At 42.3% G+C, this 22075-nt stretch overlaps 1 protein-coding gene and 1 long non-coding RNA gene across 4 annotated transcripts in view; both read left to right on the forward strand.

Moving 5' to 3' along the window:
• Positions 1-5568: 5568 nt before the first annotated feature.
• The window catches only part of Sulf1 (Extracellular sulfatase Sulf1), a 78110-nt gene continuing 61603 nt past the window's right edge, over positions 5569-22075 (forward strand). For 2 of the 3 annotated variants that reach the window (XM_076618913.1, XM_033347925.2), the window contains exon 1: positions 5569-5922. The gene's annotated coding sequence lies outside the window, so the exon portion shown is untranslated. The remainder of the gene's footprint in view (positions 5923-22075) is intronic. The other variant, XM_033347907.2, reaches the window with a different exon arrangement.
• Positions 18812-21944, forward strand: LOC143302689 (uncharacterized). Its single transcript, XR_013058404.1, has 3 exons — positions 18812-19234; positions 21006-21121; positions 21198-21944. It is a non-coding gene; the product is annotated as an uncharacterized LOC143302689 (long non-coding RNA).

The raw sequence follows: 22075 nt of genomic DNA on the forward strand, positions 1-22075 counted from the left end.
TCGCGTGGGCCCTGACAGGGCGCACGTGGTCGTCCTGTCTCGAAGACAGGAAAGAGAGGAATGGCCAGCCAACGATCGAAAGAAGAAAAGAGAGGAACGAACAGATTGGCAAGAGCAAGGGGCTGGTAAGACTCGGTAATTCTTAACGATAATCATCGCATCCGGGATATGCCGTGGCTTTGTCGTCGCGGATGAAAACGCCGCAAGGGTGAAGATGACCTAATCGTTGAGGAGACAGGCCGCTAACGACTCCGGCCACGGAGGAAATAAGGCGGATAGAGGCCTCCTCCTTCTCCTCCTCTTCCTATACTTTCGCGCGACGGTTACGCTTCGTTTTAATCAAGCCGCACAGTTTAATTTCACGCGGGCGTCAGCTTTGTATAAATAGCCAGATGATGGCTACGATGATGAGTACTTGGAACAGATTGCCAGCAGCGTCAACGTTTCTTTTTCCCTCGTTTTCTTTTCGATTGAAACGACCAGTCCATCAAAAAATGCGTTACAACGAATGAATAGTACACGTTAATGAGCCAAAGGGGATATACCACCGTGTAATCGACGAACTTCAACGACTTCCTGTCTGCGGAGACCGAAGGAACAGGTGACCTAATTCAGTGTAAAGTAACTCTTGCTGTTTATCCGCCGGTGGTCCGCTAGTAATTCGATCTATCTATCGGTAAATGAGACGAGCAGGACTCGTCTAACGTGGGATTAGCACGTGAGCAGCCTAGTACTTTTTAGCTTCGATCGAGCAGGACGGAGGGGATGTTTCGATTGGGGTGAAGATGAATGGCTCGATTCGATTAACCAATACAACACGAGTCATTTTATAAAGTGGCTTTACACTATACAGAAAGCAGGATAACAAAATATAACTAATATAAATATAATATAAAGAAACGAAGGAAAAAGAAGAAGAGAACAAATAACGTACAAGGAGACTGCCAGATAGGATTAAAAACGAAAACCCAAACCACTCGACGCTGCATCGCGAGTTTCTGACTGAACGTATTCATTGCAGATCTCGATAGTTCATTCTCGTCTCTTGCAAATGTATTCTATTCTTATGGAAAGAAAGCGAAACGAACGTTGAGATGAACATGCCAGATACCCCCGATGGGAGTTCGCACGCTCTCTGGTCAGGTAGGGAAGAAAGAGAGGAAAGCGAGGGTAAATTATTGATGAAAAACAGGAATTCGTCGCGATGCGATGGGACGACCGATCGGAAGTTTTCACGTGAAATTTGCATTGCGGATTTAACATGCACGTTACTCGGCAGCCGTTCATCTCTACTTTGTCCCTGCATTATGTATGACGCACACAGCAAGCTCCTCGAGCTGCAGCTCTGTTACGGATTCGAAAGTGTAGCAGACTACTCGACACACATTCCCCTGTCTAACCTACCCCGTCCTTATCTCGTGTACTACCTTTTAACGTACTATCAGCCAACATTCTTGCATCCTCGTGGTTAATGATAAAAGCAAGAGTTTCCCCGGGTGAGAATGTCTCGACGAACGACACCGGGACATTGGTTTTTCCAATAAACTCCTGGAAACTCGGCCATGAAATACACGTTGTAATATGTAGGTGCTGTTTCATGGAGTTCTGAATAGAAAAATTAACAATGAGAATCCTGCGAATGTACAATTTTATTCATGAGAATCATTGCACGTAGCAACTTGGAGTGATACATTCTTTACATTCTACAGATTCTTCCTCTTGGAATCATAGAGAACGATGCCATTATAGTGTATATTATAGTGTATATTATAGTGTGTATCGTGATTGAAATATTACACTAGTTTGATCTTGAAACCACCTTGACATTCCCATCAATTGGCAATTTTTCTTGAATCTTGAATCGATCTCTTCAGGCTCATGACAGATCTCATTACATATATACCGGGATATCGTCCATCAAAATACGCGTTGATGACATAATTGTGATGCGTTTATAATCTTAATAAATCCATTGAAGTATCCTGTTAACACATCGATGTTTTCAAACGTTCATCAGGATCAAAGCGATCAAGTAGTTTTCAAGCGGTTCGTGTAATTATCCAATAACAAACGTGTCCTAAGCATCATTATTACGTACCATAGGGACACGTTTACGCATGATCTACGAGACTTTAATTATGCCCCCGGGGAATCGAAAAGGAATAGACGCGTTAGACGAAAGCAGTCGCGTGAGCAGCTGCCTGTCAGGTCGTTGTGACTCCAATAGAACAGAATAATTATGTGGCAGGTCGGAACGAGTCGCTTAGTTGCTCGTTTTTGACCAAACTCGTGAACTTACCAGAAGAAGATCGCTGACTGTTTGCGCTCACGCTGCACGGAACGTGCGCATACAATCATAACAATGTGATGGAATTACATACTAAAGCGATAAATATTATTCCTTTTCGATGAGAATGAAACTTCTTGGTATCCGTTATTCAGATATTTCCATCTCTGTAGGTTCCCCTTGGAAACTTTTACTCGTCCGATAATAATGGGTTGTCGCAGTGAATGCGAGGGGAACTGTGCTGCTTCGATCGTGTATTCTAACTAGCGAAGCTAAAGTGTAATTTAATATAGGAGACTCGGGCCAAAATTTATAGTTCAACGTGCATCCTTTGTACATCAGAACGTCCATCAATTTCCCGAAATTTCTATGTTCGGTTTGATTATTTTCAAGTGACACTCTGGATTGCAATCGAGTACACAGCAACTCGAAGTTTAGGTACTTCTCTTTACTTTGCGTCCCAGCGTTTGTACATCGAAGCATTTATAAATCGAATTTATCACGGTTTCCACTTTCAAGCAGCAAAACTGTTCTCAAAATTGCAATCGATTGCAGAAACGTTAACGTTCGGTCTCGCGTATAAGTTTGCCCTTTCACGGTATATTTCGTCGGTTTCCCCACCTGAAGAGGAAGAGGCCTGAGCGTGCAGCTTCTACGAAAACGCATAAACATTTCACCTGGACCGCCCACTCGAACCAGTCTCCGCAATATCGCAAATATTCTGGCGCCATCGAGTTTCGAGCCTCGAGTCTAAATAAATAGCCGATCGACGAAGACTTAGTTATGCATGCGACTCGGTCAAAGCGAGTACGATGCTCAGTGTGTTCGGCTGGCTGAATACTTGAGAACGACGGCTGGCCGGTCTGAACAAGTGGCCTCTGCCTTTTCGATGGCCGACGAGAGCTATGATTTGTTTCTCGCGAGACGACACGCGGATAGACTGTTGAAGGAAGGTCCAAGACGAGTGGCAAAAAGAGGAGAATGATTTCAGCAACGTCGAGTGTTTAAGGGTGCCGGACTCTGGAGGAGCTTAAGCACTTCCTAAGTTTTGATTACAGTCGACGTTGAGCTATAATTACTCGAGGTTAACGCGTTGCAGCTACTGACGCATACGTTGCGTCGTCTTAATTATTTAAGGTCCAAGTTGTGGTTACAGTATGAGTATCCTGATATACATGTGACTGTTCTGAATGAAATATTTAACTATCTGTGCGAGTACACTCATAAGAATCTGTGTGCATATTTGATAGCTCTGACGTATTCGTTAAAACGACAGTTTAGCCTTAATTGCTCGACTCTTAGACAGACGCAAATGATGGGGATTTTGTCTTCGTGCATTTTTAAAGAGACAATCTGCGAGCAACGAAATTACAATGTTTCTAACGTGAAAATTATGCATTTTCTGGAAAAGAACGATCCCTGTTTTAATAGCAACGAAGAGCGTAACGTAATTCTAAAAACTATTCTAGACCATAAAATTCTATCGAAGGAGATTAAAAAAAAAGAAGGAAGATATTCAGCTAGGGGATGAAAGACATTAACGGAAGACAGGAAGCGTACCCGTATCGAAGATAGCGCCTAGGTTAATATTTGCCATGGTCTGTTGTCGGCGCGCACGCCATAAGCGAGTCTAGAACACACGGGTCTAAATCCTGGTTAAAAGCACTGATAAGCTTTAGGGTGACACGCACTATGCAGGATTCTCCGAATTTGCCGTTATCAGCTAGGGTTTGGGATCGTTCGATTCCAACTATGCCATCATCCTCGGTCGTTAGACAATCTGGAACGAAACTTTCCTCTCGAATTTAGGCCAATAAACGTGATAGTCGTGACAGGTGGAATTTAGGCGACGATACGCTATTCGTAATAACCTGGGACTAACGCGTTACGGCACAGGTGCTGGTTTGCAACGACTGGTAAGGTAAATGACAGGGTAAACGCGGTAAAGGTACACTAGCATTCTGGTATAAAAGGCTGGTACGGTTACATCGTTCGCTCCCTCGAACGCGAACGCGCATATATGTGGAAAATTTATCGAATCGTTTGCGAGTCTGGCTTTCGATCGTTTTTCCAGTCATGTTTCGTATGTTGGATCTTTACGATTCTGACGATTCGTTTATTGGTGACACGGAAGAGTGACATAGTTTTGACGTAGCGTTTTACAGCCGTCGTATATTTTTTTTTTTTTTTTTCACCGTAGATATTTTACGAGGTGATCGAGGAACGCTTCGGGGGAGAAGTAGGTGGTTCTTCGTTCTAAATTTGCATTCCCATTCGTTGCATTCAGGCGCACTGCGCAACGTTGGGCTGCAAGTTGCAGGCCTTGTGTGAACGACCCCGGGCCTCATACGAAATGTAAATATTTACACGTGAGAGCAGCTGTCAGTGAAGGGGAGTATTCGCTTTTTCAGGTAATGGCCCCGATACCATGGAGGCGCCTTGCCTGCTACACCCGCGATACGTTATCCTGCCACCAGCAGATATTCTTCTCGCTCTTTTTCCACGAATCTTCGGTCCAAGCTGTTGGGATTATACGCGCGTTTGAATGAAATGAATTGGTTAATTAGTTGTGCGTTATCGAACACATGATTGGATCGGAGAATCGATTTAATTCAAGCTATATATAAGGTGGTTCATAAATGCATGTCGATACCACTGGAGATGAATCTACGCTCTGAAATAAGCAAAAGAAATAGGAACATATTTTCTACGTACGTGCTTTATGTGCAGTAACATGTATCGAGAGACGGAACGAACGCTGAACAATTCCTTTAACCATCCATAATTCCAAACCTGAGGTACGTGAGGGAAATTGAAATATACTTAATAAAGGAGAAAGTATAGATGGTATAGGAAGTATAGACAGAATATTCAGACGATTTTGGAGCTGAACCAATAAATGACGATCCAAGATTCAACAAACACACCATCAACCCAATTATCATTCTGCCTTCATCCATCAAGTTACGAATGAAACCAGAAACAGCTCTTTACCAATATTTAATTATAAAGAAAGCCACAGTGAACCTTCGAATAAAAATTCGAAGAAATTCATTGGAAAGCTGCAAGAGCAGAGTTCTAATTGACTGCTACTTAACACCCCACTATGGAGACGACCTCTCTCGATCCTGCAAACTCGATCAACTACAGTAGGAGAACAACAGGCGGATCAGGCGGTACCAATAGGGTGAAACGTGATTTTTCTACGCCGTGCCCCTTCCACGGACCGATCGGCACTCGTGGAAGATACACTTGGCGCGGCTTGCCGGTCCGCCAGGCGACGGAGTAGTTTTCTGGCGCTGGCTAGCGGAGCAGCTGTTTCCAGACTGGAGCGGCGGCCTGGCTGGAAGTTCAGTCTCGTTGCGACCGTCGCCGAGGTCGTGTCGTAGCCTGCCGTTTTTGCGGTCGCGCTCTTTGCCTTCCCGCCACGTGCGCTTCTTCCTCTCTCTCTCTTTCTCTCTCCTTCCTCTCCTTCGTCTCAGTCTTGTCTCGTCAGCCGATACGTCTCGAAACCGGCTCCTGTTCGAAACTCTCCATCCGCGGCAAACCACGCGACGTGCACGTCGCCCCAGGATCCAGGAACGCTTCTACGAACGAAGAGGAACCGAAGAGGATTCTGTTTCATTAAGACGCCAGTGAGTAGCAAAACTTGATTCCCTTTCTACTTTCCTTTGTGAACGATTGAAATTTGAAATCAGTAGGTAAATTTGTAGGATGTGTTAGGATGATAAGTTGAGAAGTTAATCACGTACTTAGGATTGTTGCAATTTGGCGAAATTGCAGGATTTATTATAGGATTGTTGGAATTTGGTGAATATTTGTTTTGGACTTTTTAAACTTTGGATTTTGAAAATTTTAGTAGAAATTTTGTGAGTGTAGGTTGTTGAAATTTTGCAAAACTGAAAGATTTTGAAATCTAGGATTATTGAAATCTGTTGAGATCGATAAATTGCTGAACTTAAGATCGTTGAAACTTAAAGAAGAAACGTTTTCATATAGATATAAGAAATTTCGATGCACTTGTATTATTGATTTACATATTTGACATAATTTTTATAAAATTCTAATATTTTGATTTATTCGATGTATCGTTGATTTGTATCGATTGATCGTGCAATGATACATTACCAAGCAGTTTATTGCTCAATTCATCAAATATCGATATTATACACCGTTTCCTCTAAATCAAGTAGAAAAATACACACAGTAATTTGCAATTCATTCTATTCGACACGGATAGAATTAGCTTAAATTACGACTTTGTATTTTATCTTGAAGCGTCATCGACGCTGTTCCAAAGAAAAAAATACCTTCCAACAGATACTCAAACAAACCGACTATCATCGATTCTTCTGTTTAATAATCTTTGGTATTACGTAAATCGCCTCCGGTTTACGCGGTTCACGCGAACAGTTTCGAAACTATGGCGCGCATTGTTCCGCTACTGAAGTTTCCGGCCGACGAATTCGCGGCTCTCCCACCGGAAACAGTGGTCCCCTGCGGTAGAATCGGGCGATACAGGCCTGTTTTAGTTCCAATCTCTTGGTCACTTCGTGGAATTGCAAATAAAAAAACAAAAATCAAAAAAAGAACGTCAAATGCACGTGTTCCGAGGGTCGATATGCAGTCTGGAGCGAATATAAGTTAGTTGTAGGTCTCTGGAGGACCGAGTTTCGAATATTTTACGGCAGGCGCGTTTTATTTCGCGCCGACCAAAGGAATTCGACGCGCTCCGGAATAATTTTTCGATGGAACGTTGGTTTCTTCGTGGAGAATCTTTGTTCGAATACCCTGAATGCGTTGAAATACTTCTGTTTGGAATGTGCTGTAGCGAAACGGAATCGAAATTGTAGAAACTACCCGAATTCGATTTTGATACGATAATCGCGTTACGCCTGGTATTTCGAGTTGGTGATTCAATGGAAGAGCGTGCCATTATACGTTCGACGATATAATAAAATTATTCGAGAACATAATGGATGGGATGTTCCGCGGACGAAAGTGGCAATGGTTAGAGGCAATTACTCTATCAAAGCTTTGTCGTGTGTACATTAAAAATCTCTATACCGCTCGTTAGACGATACAACAACGTTACCGTGTAACTGCATGGAAATCCGATCGCTTTGAATCAGCGATGTTAAATGAACGTGGGCTGAAAGACTAGTAGCGTAGGAAATATATTCCAAAACACTCTCGATGCTTTGAATAATCCAATCTAAATATGAAAACTCCGAGAAATAAACTTCGAACACCTGAGCAGCTATTTCTCAAACAAAAAGGTTGACGCATTTCTCTCTGACTATGACAAGTTACTCCGACGGCCAACGACTTTATAACATTCACTGAAACCGTAAAGAAATTTTCCTCGGCACCTGTCAGTTTACATTAAACATTTTTATCGCGTACACCGATCGATCTATAATCAGCAATTCCTCGTCGATCATCGACTTTCATTGAATGACCGCTCGACGGTGCGTGTGGCGAAAGCTGCGACAAACGCTAAAGGTCGATCGTGTAGGAATTGGCGTAGCGTAGAACCGATCCACGAACATAGACACCTGCGTTCTAGAGTTCGCAAGTTCGATGAGATGACTAACGACTCATTGTACGTTCGCTCGTAAAAGGAGCGGCCCATCTAGATCGCGTTTCTCTTTTCTTCTTTCGTTTTATCCCTGGCATCGTAGTTTGCGAGCGTTGCAGTAACCCGACCCATCCAACGGTGTAATTGTTTCACCTCTGACATGTGTTTTATGCTAAATTAGTTCCCGATATGGGACAGCATCCTCTGTGACGTGACTCAGACCCGACTATCAGAGAAGCTTTCCTAAGTAGGATACACTTAGAACTCCCTAAAAGTGATCTTTTCATTATTGCTGTTCTCTAAGCACTCTAATTAGTGCTCTATTACCATACTCGTACATCGAATTAGTGTCCTATGCACAACGGACTTGACTCTAAGAACAGGTCTCAAAGAGGCATCCTTGAAGCATGGCTCAAAGGAGTTTCACGGAAATTTGTAGACCTCGAAAGGACCTTCTTATAGCAAAAGAAGGAAAGTTTCCCCATTGAGAGATTAAAACGAACCATCCATCCATTGAATAGAAATTTCTCCAAATTCTTCTTCTATTCCTTGAAACGGACGTATGGTGCATCGACTAAAAATTTTACGAAATTCCTTTTCGTTTCTTTAATCTCAGCGTAGACGTTTCTATATATTTTTGTCAATTTTGTATTTTTTTAGAAATTTATCCTCCTGATCTCCATTCTTTGGATATTATCGGACGTCGAAACTTCTTCGTTGCTTCAAAATTACTTTCGCGCCTAATTATAAGAGATAAAACTTCGAAAGAGATAAATAGCCAATGGACGAAAAATTTCTCTGATTCTATAAATTTCCGTGATCAGGTGGTGCGTCTTTTTAAGATTTCCCTATATAAGGCTCGTAAAAGGGGAAACGAAGGATGTTCTAATTGAAGTGGAAACGAACGTGGCGTTCAATGTTCGGTCGCGTTCGGCATAAAGTTTCTTCGCGCGAAATGCCAGTAAATTCGAAATCCACTGGCGAACGAGGCAATCGAGCGTGTTCTCGCTCGCTCAGAACGAATCGCGAATACATCCAGAGCTTGGCTCGATTCGTGCGAACGTGGAGTGACATTAACGCGAAACGAGGGCAGCACGATGTGGGCGAAGATGGACGTTCGTTATCGATGTGATTTGTTGGCGGTGGTTGAAACGAGGGCGTCAGGTAACTGGGGATTCAGGTAGGAAGCCAGTCAGTCTCTCCCTCGCGAACCTACATAAAATGGTAGAATATCGTTCTGGGTTATTGGCTGAGATAGTTTGCGAACTCCGTTGATGCTAGTTTCAGCGGAGTTACGCTGCTGGAAATGATTAAGCGTCGTATTTCTATTCGAAATGCCAGTTGATTAATTGCTGGTTAGCGGTTCGTGATGAAAATAGTTAAGTGTTGCGTTTCTATTCGAATACGATTGATTAATTGCTGCGTGCGACGGTGTTGGTAAGGATGGAACGTTTTCAAAGAAGATTCGGAATATGTAATTCAGAAACGAAGAAGTTTAGCGGTGTGTCTGTGCCGAGGATAATACCACCCTTCTTGGTTAAAATATCCTATTTATCATTTCGAAACTGAAGGAAACTGAAATTTTATCATTCGCTTTGTGCCATCTTTCGACTTGAAACACGTAGTCGTTATTTCGTAATTGCTTATATAATAATTTTAACAGGTAAAAACCTCGAGGTATTTCGAATATCTCGACATAATATATCGAGAACCGAGAAATGCTAGGGAAGGTACAATAGACGGGTTTAAAACTTATGTAAATTTTCTCATCTTTTAGGAGGAATTTTGTTCTTATTTACCTGCTAAACCAACATATTTATTATAAAGGTATTATTTCGAAATGCAATTTTGCTTGCTCGAAGACCGTATAATTATAAATTGTTCTGCATATATGACGCATTTTATGTTGCAAGACAGTAAACGATCGGCTTGTAGATTGTTTATTTTGACGCGTCGCTGAAAAGAGAACGTGCGTGGGTGGCTACTTTTTCCAGAACTTTTGTTTACCGTCCAACGAGTTTATCGATGGAATGTTCGTTAAAGATTCTGTGAAAGAAGATTGCGCGAATATCGTAAAAGAATCATCGGCTCGAATTAATAATCGAACGGTGGCGAGGAAACTCGAAAGGAACGGTTTCGAAAGTAAATGAAACAAAAAGCAATCATCGGAAACGATCGGCGCGCGGTGAAATTCTACCTAATCAAATGTTGGATTCGCGATGAATGTGTGAAATAAAAATAAAAGTGTATTTGAAATAAGCGCGCAACGCGGAATCGACCCGGTCGAAAAAAAGAGCAGCCACTTCGCTGCTTCGTTCATTACCTGTTGTTTTTTTTTTCAGCTACGTAAGCATTCGATCGTAACGCGGAATATTTTGCATGTGTTTAATTCCGCATCGTTCGATTAATCACGCGAGAAAATTCATCGCGTAATAATGCAAAATTGAAAATTTATGGCACAAAGTTCCGCAAACTTATAGAAAAATAATTTTAAAAATCCACTCGCCTTTCTTATACATATTTTCAATTATTTTTTATCGCGTGTAAAATGACTACGCATAAAACTAGTAAAAGCAAATATTAGGAAACATGGCACTATACATTTAAATTTTCGAAAGCTCAGTAATTGAAACATTTTACAATTTCTCCGAATTCTATAATTTTTCCCTCGTGTAATAGGTACGCGTTTGAGAATACTCGTTCCTCGAACAGCTTTCGCAAACTCATCGAAGGCGATTGCGACGGATCTCCGAAAAAGGAGTAACATTACCAAACAGAAGTTGATACCAGCTGAAAGTTATGGGGTGGTGAAAAACTTATCGTGGAATTTCGTGGACGTGGCCAGAGTGAGTTGCTTCTGCCTTCGATAATATTGATCTTGTCTGGTTGGCGATAAAAGTTTCGCGATTTCTTCTGCTTCGAGTTTTCAGTTTCCGATGCCAGAAATATCAAGTTGTTTTCTTCGAATAGCATCTTAAGTTACCCAGGATGACTTTCCATCATTTGCCTAGTAGTCCACCAAACAAGAAAGTAGAATAAGCGATCGATTGTACTTCAAATGATAACTCCCTGGCAATTTCGTATCATCGTAACAATCGTATATTTTAAGATTCGTTTGGTATTGTTACCCGAACAACAATATCCACTCGAAAAGAAAAGAAACACGGTATACGTTATGGAACGTTCTCGTATAATATACATTCCTACCAGTTATCCATTAATCCTTATAACGATAATTTTTCACAAAATACCGAGCAAGATTATCTTTACAGAAACCTATAAACTGGTCGCGATAAATTATCAACGACGTTTCTTTGCGAACGTGCAGTTAGTGTATACGTTGAATATCGTAAATTTAATCGAAGTACACCGTGAATCGGATACCTTTAATCCAACGAGAAGCAGAATCGAGTCCCGCGTCTAGATGCACCGTGAAAGATTACTTAAACGTTTCATGGTTTCTAAATTGGATTTACGTGAACTTCCTATTAATACGGTACGGTGTGACGCGGCGAAAGGCCGCTGAGGTTAAACGCCATTTATTTACGGAACGATTGTTAAGGATCCAGATATCGTACGCATGTTCGGCGTTTATCGGCGAATAAGTTTCTCGGGCTACACTAACGACAAGGCACAGGCAAGTTTATACCCTCATTTCAGATAGAACGATCGCTACTTCCACGACGATAGTCAGTAGGCATCGAGCAGGTATTGAATAGTATGCGTAAAAGTTAATAGCTTGCGTGTATAGTGTACGTGTGTGTGGCGTACGTGATCGATCACAGATGAGTTTATAGAGGTTTTTATGTCACAGCGTTGTACGTATGGGGGCCGGTAATTCTGTGTAGTTAGGAACTTTTGCTATTAATATTCGTCGAGTAGAAAATTCTCATAATTTTTGTGCTCGCGAGGGGAAACAGGTAATCTTGAAATCTCGATGCTGTTACATAGCTAGTTAATGAAATATAATATAAACAATTTATTAACAGTTGATGAATTGCAGATATTTAGATGTGTAAAAATGTGCAGAATGCATATATTATGTAAACATATACAAAATATGCAAAGCAAACTCGTTATACTTGTTACACTCGTTATACTCGTTATACACGTGTTGTAGTATTTAGAAGGTAAGACAGATCTGTATAGAGGTTCCATTTCTTTGCAATTTGCATAAATAACAATCTAATAATTGAATATTACAAAAATACTAAAAATGCCTCGAGCAAATTTTAGAAATTCTTAGCAAAGTGACGTGGTTGAGAGAAGGAGAGAACGAGATGCAAATGAAATGAATGAAAAACTGAGTTTGTGGATCTTGTCTGGTGGATCACAACAGGACCTTCGAACAGGACTTAGGTAAATATTTTCACAGTCAGTTTGTGATTCCTAGATAGAAAAAATTCGTTACTAATAATAACGACTCATAGCTATTTAACATTCTCCGTTCGAAGATTCATCGTCGAAGAGGTTTTGTGTTTTCGCTCGGATTTATCGTAGAAGGCAATTCTCTGGTGACAGAAAGAAAGTTTTGTAACGCGAAATAGTCTCTCTTAACCTTCTCTAAACTTCACCCTCACGACACACTAAGTGGCGGTAAAAATAGGCACTTGTACGTACGTGCAAACGCACGCACTCAGCCATGCTAAAGCACGCACTCTCCAGCTTCGACTTTTCATACGTTGCAGTCCACACTTTTCCCTCTCGACGAAAGAAAGCCCCGTCACATGTACCGCGGATGGACTTTGGATCTAAACGCAACGACGCGGAGGAACAACGTTTTGCCATTTTCTTTCTGGCAACTTGTCAATTGTGCCCGGCAAAATGTCTGTGGATCATGAAATATATTACCCAGATTACCGTCCAAAAATCTGCTTCCAAACAATCGAACAACTTCCGTCGTAGTCTGCGTGGCGCCATTTCAATCCACTTTCAACCACCTTTATATTTTCTAAATTAAATTAAACTTGGCCGCTTTCCATTATCTTTTATCTTTCTACACCTCGTTTTACATATTGTTTAATCGTGCTTTTACACTTTATTTTGCAACATTCATTTCCTTATCTAAGTCACCTCGACGTTTTTCTTTCAACGATGAATATCGCGGAGCACGTTTATCGTTAACGATGCTTCTCGATACTAGTCGATAGGAAATGGCTCAAGAAGCAACCCGGACGGCAACTCGTTTAATTCCAGTCATTTCCTGCGAATAAAAAAGAAAATATTATTTTTAAGCTGGAGGCTAATCGATTCGAGAGAGTCGGTGGATCTTTCGTTGGGAGAGCGAATCGAGCGTCGCCTCTGGTTCAATCCTCCGACGTTATTTCTTCGTACGTTCGTTCTTATCGATTCTATTACACGGCCAGATATTTTGAGCGGCACGATATTGCGCGATCGATATCGATAAACCGACCGCTCCCGGCTCATTATTGAGCCGATGGATCTATTTATAGGCGGCCAGGTATCTTGATCTTTGGCCAAGTCGTCGGGTAAACCGATCGTCAGCCCCGTGTTTGCTCATCTTCAGCCACTGCGCTTTAGCGGACCGAAGAGGGTTCTTCAGGCTGATTGCATCGTATCGCCCCGGGATCGTTATATTGTCGTAACGAACCACATCAATGGCGGACGTCTTTATCGTCTTGGACGATTGGAAAGCCGGATCAGAACCACTTGGATATTCGTGGCTCTCTTCTAGTTCGTTTTGCGATCTAGGAAATTATTGTTCATAGAAGTTAACGTAAGAAGCGTTTTCAACGACGCAGGGAAAATAAATTTTTCGAAAGATGAGTGATAGGTTCCAAGGTGTTATTACTATCTCAAGAACTGCCATGAAAATGGGAAGTTTATTTCCCTTGTTTGAAATTGCATATAAGTAGTATATGCGATCCGATCTTTGCTAGTTCTCCCACTGAATTTCAAGGCGTTGATCAAATATACTATATAGCTAGTAGATCTATGACGGTTTTCTTAGAAATTACGATTCGCGTACATCCGTACGAGAAACTCTGTTCCTTCAAAAATCCACGAATCTTTACCGGATGAAGATTAAAACATCAAGAACCACGGACACCTCTATGCCCCTTCTTAATCCGTTCAGCGCGCTTCAATTCGAAATTCGATATTTTATGCAGATTTGCGGCTGACCAGCGGCTGGTTAAAACCGTATTACGGCACCGTAGGTGTTAGATTCCATTTGATGGTTCCCATGCTCGTAACTCAGCCGTGGACCGCCCATGGTGAGCCATTGTGGCCGCCGTCAGGCCAATATCCATTCGGCTCGTCTCCTCGCTCGCGCTTCTTTTCGCTGGTCGTTGCACGCTGCGTTTCGCGTAAATGAAATTATCAGCTTTTGCCAGTCGGTTACCACCGTCCGATTTCGTGAATCGTTTCGGGAATCTCTGTGTCCTGTCAGCAAAGATTTAGAGCCTTCTTTGTTGGGAGAGAACGAAGAAAACGCATCCAAGAGACGATAAGATAAATCACTGGCGAGGAAGAATATCAAAGGGATCGTAAAACAAGACGTCAGACGATCGTTCGATAGAAATTGAAAGCCTAGAGGATTTTAAATGGTCGGCAATTAGAATGTTGAGCATCGATCTGGCCGACGAACTCATCGATCACCGGCGGAGAAGCACGTTCGATAATTCACGGTTATCAAATCGGCAGGAACGCGTGTCGCCAAGTTCACAGCGATTAATCACACGAGTCAGCCGCGTAACGTATTCCCGCCGCGTAGCCGCGATTCATCTTCCTGGTTGCCGGCTTTCCGTGCGCGCATTCCTCGCACGAATTACCTCGCGTCTTCGACCGTCGACCAAGGTCGCGTTCTCCTCTTCGTTCGAGCTTCTCCCTTCGTAATTACGCGCGTAATTTCGTTCGAGTCCGCACAGCAACCAACTACGGCGACGGCGACGATCGTTGACCCTCGACGCGCGAGGAGTTCGCCCGGTTTTTGAAACCGAAAAATTCATTTCGTAGGCAAGAAAGGGACGAAGTGCGGCAGCGGCGGTCGTTAGGTCGTGCGACACATCGTCTCGTGCCGCAGCCATTTCGGAGTAAGAATCTTAAGTACCTGCAGAGTCGGGGCCCACAGCCACTCGAGCGAGACGTCGCTTCATTTTGGCACCCAGAATCCTGCACGTTGCACCCCCTTAGCTTTTTGTGCCCGCAACGAAGGTTTTCAAGTGGCAGCGCGACCATCTCGCCCTGGCGAGATTCTAAATGGCTTTCACCGGGCTGCCAAGGGGGCTGCTTTTCGTCTGGGAACGCCAACACCCTGCTCCGTATTTAATGTCTGCCTAATATCGTGCATCTGCTCCGGTTTTCCATAGCGAACACGATGACATTTTGTTATCTGGCTCGCTGGTCGCATCAAGTATAGTATATCATAAGTGCTATATACAATACATATTAGTGTGAAGGGATGGTAGAGAGCGAAGTAGGTAGCGAGAGAACGAATTGGCTCTCCCTTGCGATGGATTTTATTTTTCTTCCAGCTATTGTCGACTCCTGCCCCTTCCTCGACACGTCCACTGGTCTCGTTTTCGCACCTGCTCCTCGACTCGACCCATACTTCTTACGAACTCACGCCAATTGGTAGACTATCAGGAAGCACGTGTTTCTCGCTCCAGTTCTAGTTTCGCTGTATGTGGTTTCGTGATTTACGGATCGAGGAATGTGGGAGAGGTTCCTCGAAGAAAAGGATCATGTAAAATCAACCGAGCTGCCAGGCATTTTCCAGGTAAACGTAATTTCTGGTGGAATGTTCATCGAGGAATTCGATAGACCTGGCTGCGAACAAAAGGCAGATTTATTCCTAAGCTTGTCAAAGGTCGCGTCTATCTACCAACTGGTGTGTTCCCTTTTATTCAGGTAGCATACCTTTCGTGTTATGAAACGTGGTCACAAAAAATCAGATATAACAAGTATCGTGAGAAAAATCAATCTTGAAAAAGCATTCTAAAATAGGTTGCATCGTTGCTCGCAATTAAATCGTAACTTAACGAATTGTTTATTGTCTGAACAGCTTTAAACTTCAATAACGAAGCAGAATTGTGCTCGCCCGAAGCTTCGTTTGCGCATTTGCACGGCCATGTCTGAGAGTTATTGTCCATTGTTTGTCGGCACGGCTCGTAACAAATCCTTTTCCCTGTTCAGCCGCTTTTCTTTCTGCCTTTCGCAGATCTTTGGTTGTCTCGTGTTGACACTTGTTTATTTGTCACGGGTATTACACGTGGACAGTAATGGATACACGAGCCCTGAACATGGAATAATAATAATAGGACCGGCGGCGAACGAATCGAGCCTCGCCGCACGCTGTGACTAATTTCCATCCACCCTCGTAATTCATTTTTCTCTGACCGCTTCGACCCGTTCGCTATTTTACGCCTCGTTCTTCAACGTGTAAAGGCGAACCGCAATTAGATATTTCATTAACTCTGTGTTGAAGAATCGTCGGATGAATATGGCCTGAGTGGATACATAACGTTCGGTTAATAAACTCGCGTCTATAGGCAGATTAGAAGATCTCATATCAAGGCCACTCCCTTCGTCTATGAATCACTTCCACTTTTATGGTCTCGCCACGTGTAGCGACTGTTACGTGTACGGACCATAAATATGGAGAGAACTTTGTATTCTTATTACCACTGATTGCTTGTATATTTAACGAGACATGACTCGAGAACCCGTAATATCGATAAGAGACGTACTCTTGATGAACTGTCTATTCGTATATAATTAACACGTTCATACGACGCAGCATGTACTTCTAAGATGCAAAAAGAGCATATAAAATTGCGACAAGATATTTCACGATAATTTACATGAAACACGCATGTAAAGTTTTACATAACACTCCGTTTATTGCAACGAGATTGTCATAACCAATGTCCGATTAAACGAGCCCTCACTGACTAAATCTACTCATCCGAACGTAAACTATTACCGAAAAAAGATGATACGTAATGAGAAAAATTGTTGAACTCTCACTACATAAACTCTAATTATTGTTCATCCCGTGACGTGTTTACTCTACTGAAACGAAACAATCAGACATCTTCTAGTGTAATGGAAATCAGATCCACAATAGAGCGTATATACGCTATGAAGACACCATATGTTTCATCATGTGAATCCAGTTAGCCCATGTCGCCATACTGTATCAACAAAATTAACGTTCCATTTAGAGGCTACGAAAATGACGCTACTTAAACGTGGGCCGAGTTTCCCGCTAAATGGTTTCGTCAAACACTTCCAAACGCGTCCAACGCGATGTAGTAGTACTCTACTTTTAACTAAACTTTCACGTCCTCCCACGGGTTCCTTTTTTTCAATTTCCTTCGTCAGAGCGTAGAATTGTGACGAATCGCAGCGGAGATTAAATAGAAAAGCCAAAGCGTGTGTGCTCGAGCACATAGAGTCGCGTGGGCCGGGTTCGTTTCGAGGAGATTTATAAGTTAATCGGGCGTAATGGGCCCTAACGCGTCGAATTGCATCTGTTCGATGCTCTTGGTCGCATATTTCTTGTTCAAGTAAGGGTCAGCCTTTGCTAGATAAGTTAAAGTGTGAGTCACGGGGCTTTTGTGCAGTCTACCCTTGGCTAGATCGGAATCGCTTTACGTTTCTGTCACGATAATATCTTTAATGATATCTCTTCTGGTCGCGTCTCCTGTGACCGGGGTAATCTTCCCCTAATACCGCCATTCGGGCCAGAGCAGATAAAGAAGCTTGAAAGAAGAACCATCCTCCGAGGCCTGGTGACGATCGTCCAACCCGAGATAATTAAGATCTGGCAAATGAACGGGGGCGATGAAAAATAAAAGAGGTTGTTACACTTCGAGAGCTTCTTGAGGCGCAGTTCCTCTGTATCATGTTCCAAGTCGTTATTATGACGAAATGTAATGGGGAGCTTTGTCCTTTTCGAATATGATCGTTTCACGGTTTCGCATATTTCAAATTGCAACACCAATTTTTCTATAAATTTTTGCTATTGTTTCAACAAGCAGAAGGGTTTTTAATATCTTAAAAAAATTCTTACTGTAACTAACCAAAGCTTTACTTGGAGTGAGAAACGATATATATCGACGATAGTTGTTTCGTACTGCTCTCAAATATATCTACAATTTTTGTAATATGGAATCGATGTAGAACGTTATGAAGAAAAATGCAAAAATTATTTCCCTGAAGGAGATAGCGAAACTTCATTTATCACGTTCTTCGCCTGTAACCTTTCAATTTTTTAATAGTAGGAAAACATACGATGTTGCGTTGCGAGTGACCTAAAGAATGCGGCGGGGTTAGAAAAAATTGAATGGAAGATTGATATGGACAACACAGTCGTTCTCTTTGATGGACGTAGGTCCATTAGAATACCAGTGCCGCGACTTATCGTAGTAATTAATATTCCCGCAATTTATTAACGCTTTCATTGGAGCGTGTTTCAACTGCCGATGCGACACGATTATCATCCTCGCGTGTCGCAGTCTTATCTCGGCACTCTTGACGAGCTTAACCTCGCGTAGAAACGTCGTTTACAATCCATGTTTCGACGTGGTACACTCGGCTGGCTGATCGGTATTCGCGGTGTTAAAAAGGTTACCAGTGGGAATCTCATTATTTAAACGGTAATTGCGTGCACCGTATCGGCCAGGTGTGTCGCGTTCGCTTGGTTGCTTAGCACGAAACGCGTGCCACACAAGAACAGACCCCGATCGAAATCATTCCGTGAACACCAGCGAATCTCGCCACGTTTATGTTCCACGTGTTTTTCGCTCCTACCTTTTACACAGGATCGAGATAACTTCCTGTTCGATTATGCAATCGATTCAGCTTGTCTCATAACCGAGGACGCGATTATGCAAAGTGATTTTTTTCCAATGTAGTAACGTATCATGTTCTGGAGTATACACGGTGTCACAAAATGTGTGGCGGATATTTCTAAGGTCGGCTTGCGACATCGAAACAATGAATAGAACTGGTGCGCAAAAATGTGGTTCGAGGTTTTGCTTCTCAAGATATAAAGATATAAAGATTTCTAGAGATAGAAAGAACATTGGAAATATACCACTATCGATGCATCAGCTGACGAACCTTTCAATCTCACTCGCAGATCATTTTTCATCGCACACTCGAAAGGTTCGTCAGCTGATTCATTGATACCATGTGCGTATATTCGTAGCGCAAAATAAAAATCGAATAAAATAAAATTACTTTGAAAAAAATTGGCTCGAACTCACTTTCGTAACGCCTTATATACACCGTATTATAGGCAATGGCTCGTTGTATAAACGAGTTAGAAGAGGCAACGAAGAGAATTCTCTATTGGAGTTCGATGGCGAAGGCACGGCGACGCAGAAAACGCCAAGGTATGCGGCAGATATAAAACGTTTTACGATCGATGCCGTTTCGATGCTCGTTCGAGGCGAGCTTTTTCGCGGAAGTGCATTAGCTAAAGATAAATATACGCTTAACTCATTTAAGTCCGCGTTGAATGTTAATACCGCGGGCAGGGGTGATACGGGAACACTGTCGCCGGGCAATCGTCCAATTCTCGTGCCATCCAACACTACAGCCGCCACACGGCGACCGTGAAGCTTAAAAGTGTTAAGGCTAATGGTCGCTATACTATAAACGTTTCAGTGGTGTCTAACTGTTCGGTCATTAACTTCTGCTCCGCCCGAGAGAACATCGACGTTCCTTCGACGATATCATCGTTGTCATCGTGAGACAAATTGACTATCCCTCGCCCGATTTCGAGACTAGATAGATGAGTCGTGTTATCGCTCGTTCCTCCAGCTCCATAAATTGTAAATTCCCATTTGTAGTTTAGCTCGAAGTCGTTCGAAGCGCGTACCAGCTCGTTTTATGAATTTTCCGGTCGCGTTATCGCGAACGAATCGTGAATCGCACGAATTCATTATTCATGGGATCGGACACGCAACGACTCGCGACAAGACCAATCTACAAATCAGATCGACCCGCATCGGGACAACTTAATCAACGAGATTGGTAATTCACCGAGGCATGTAGCAGCTCCTCAACAGGGCTACGTTGATTTCCGATGGTATTTTTCGATTTCAACTCTGACATTCTTATGGAAGTCCCGACCTTTCGAATAAACGTGCAAACAGAGTCTTATCGTTTTTAAGGGAAGCCTTGAACAACCTTGAGTCACGCATCTCTCTCGGCTATGTTTAGTTAAGCATTGTTATCTAATAATAATCAAATAATTCTTGCATTTAAAAGAGTAAAAATTGCTTTGGAATCTAACCCCTTGTCTTGTGATATTTTTTATGTATATAGTATACACTGTATACACACTTAACACTGTGTTTGAAATATTATACGTAGTCTATACTCAGTAATCTACATAACGTAAACTGAAAGTCAGAGATAAAATCGAGCTTTGATATAAACGAAGTTGAATTTTGTTCTCTAATCTATACCACGAGAGTGATTCGATATTAATTCACCTACACTTCTGTCCGAAAGTCTTAGAATTCTATCGTCTATTTTTCTAGTAAAACACCAATGCTTGACATAGGTTGCGGATTTTAAACAAACTTCTGAAGATCCATTAAGATGCATTACGATAAAACGCTAAAAACACGTTAGGTCTTAACGTTGCTAAGACTTTCGAGCAGGAATACCTGTTCCCCTTTCCAATTATAAAAACCCATAAAATAACATGTGACATCCGTTCTGCAACGAAACACAAGAGACTTCTTGGTAAGGAGCACATTGTGGACCAGTAGTCGCGGATGTTAGCGTCGAATCTCGCGTCGAAAATAGCGCGTACAGCGTGTTGCGGTCGAAACGAATATAAATATCCGCAGACTTTTCCCGGTGAATCTGGAAAGTGTCGTATCGCGGTGTGATCAGCTTGTAAACTTGCAGCGGGAATCGCGGAAGCGTGGCGTTTCGCTGGAGGAACACGATAAACGGCGAGAGGGAGCGCGACGATAAGGTAATTTCGCGCGTCTCTTGCACGACGTGTGCCGCGACGGATTAAGCGACGTACGTTGGTATCTGCGCCGCGATACCACGAATAAATAGCTACGATAAAGGTAGCGCATGCGTGCGATAAGTCGAGTAGTAACCGCTGATTAATTGGAGAATGCTCCGCTTTGTAAACAGACGCAATTAAGAGCCATTGTCGGGTACGAAAGCAGCGGCGATAAAGTTGGAACTTCGATCAATGGGCTAATTGTACCTCCAACAGGGATAAAAAAAAAGAGCCACGTCGTTCGCTGGTAATTGAACTTGAAAGAATGTATTGGACGATGAAGCTTGTGTCGCTCGTGGATAAACAGAGGTTAACCCTTTCAGGATCGAGCAGCGGAATCATACGTAAAAGGCGTTATTGTTTTCTCAGCGTACGAAAAATATCAAAATACGATGGAAATACTACAGAAGTCCGCTACGCATGAAAGATGCAAAGAGAAATTCCAAAGTTGTACGATTTGCAAGAAAAAATTATCATATTGTTGTTAGATGCCTCAATTTCTTCAAATCTTGTAAAGTTGGAGAGTTTAGACGAAAGAAGAGATAATGCACAAGAGAATACGTTGAACAAATTCCTGGAATCTCTCCTTGTAATTATTCTATGACTTTAATAGGATTCAATCATGTAAATTAAACGAGAAGAAATTACATAGGAAAGGTTAACGAGCGATTAAAACGAATAAAAGAGTAGAAATTCGAAGAAATTCGGGAAAGGTTTATCCTGGCGATCGCACAAGGGCGCGAATTCCTAAACTGCGGAATATGTAACGAGAACCTGCATGGCCTGTATAATTTTACAGCGAAAGTTGATATGTTCGTCTAAGCTCGACCAGTTCAACGAGCTGACACAGAGAAGTATCGTTTTTCGCTGGATAAAAAAGAATAAGTTTCCTCGGTAAATTTCGGCGCTGTCTTTTATGACCAGCGGATTAAAAGGAGATTTCGAGGGAATTGCTAGTTCGTGTAATTATTCTTTAAGCGCTGTACTATATCTATCCGAGCTTCTTCCTCCTCTTCAAACATCAAAAGAAAAATAACCAGTAGATTCTGGTTCTTCTACCTAAAACACTTCAATGAAACGTCTATTTGAAGAGTCAATAAACCCTTTATTACACGTTAAACTACCCCTACTATAATACCAAAGTTGAATTCCCATGTCCAAACAAAAATTCCTCATAAAATCATCGTACCGTCAATGCGTC

Source organism: Bombus vancouverensis, chromosome 5 (assembly GCF_051014615.1).
Source record: "Bombus vancouverensis nearcticus chromosome 5, iyBomVanc1_principal, whole genome shotgun sequence".
NCBI classification, from domain to species: domain Eukaryota; kingdom Metazoa; phylum Arthropoda; class Insecta; order Hymenoptera; family Apidae; genus Bombus; species Bombus vancouverensis.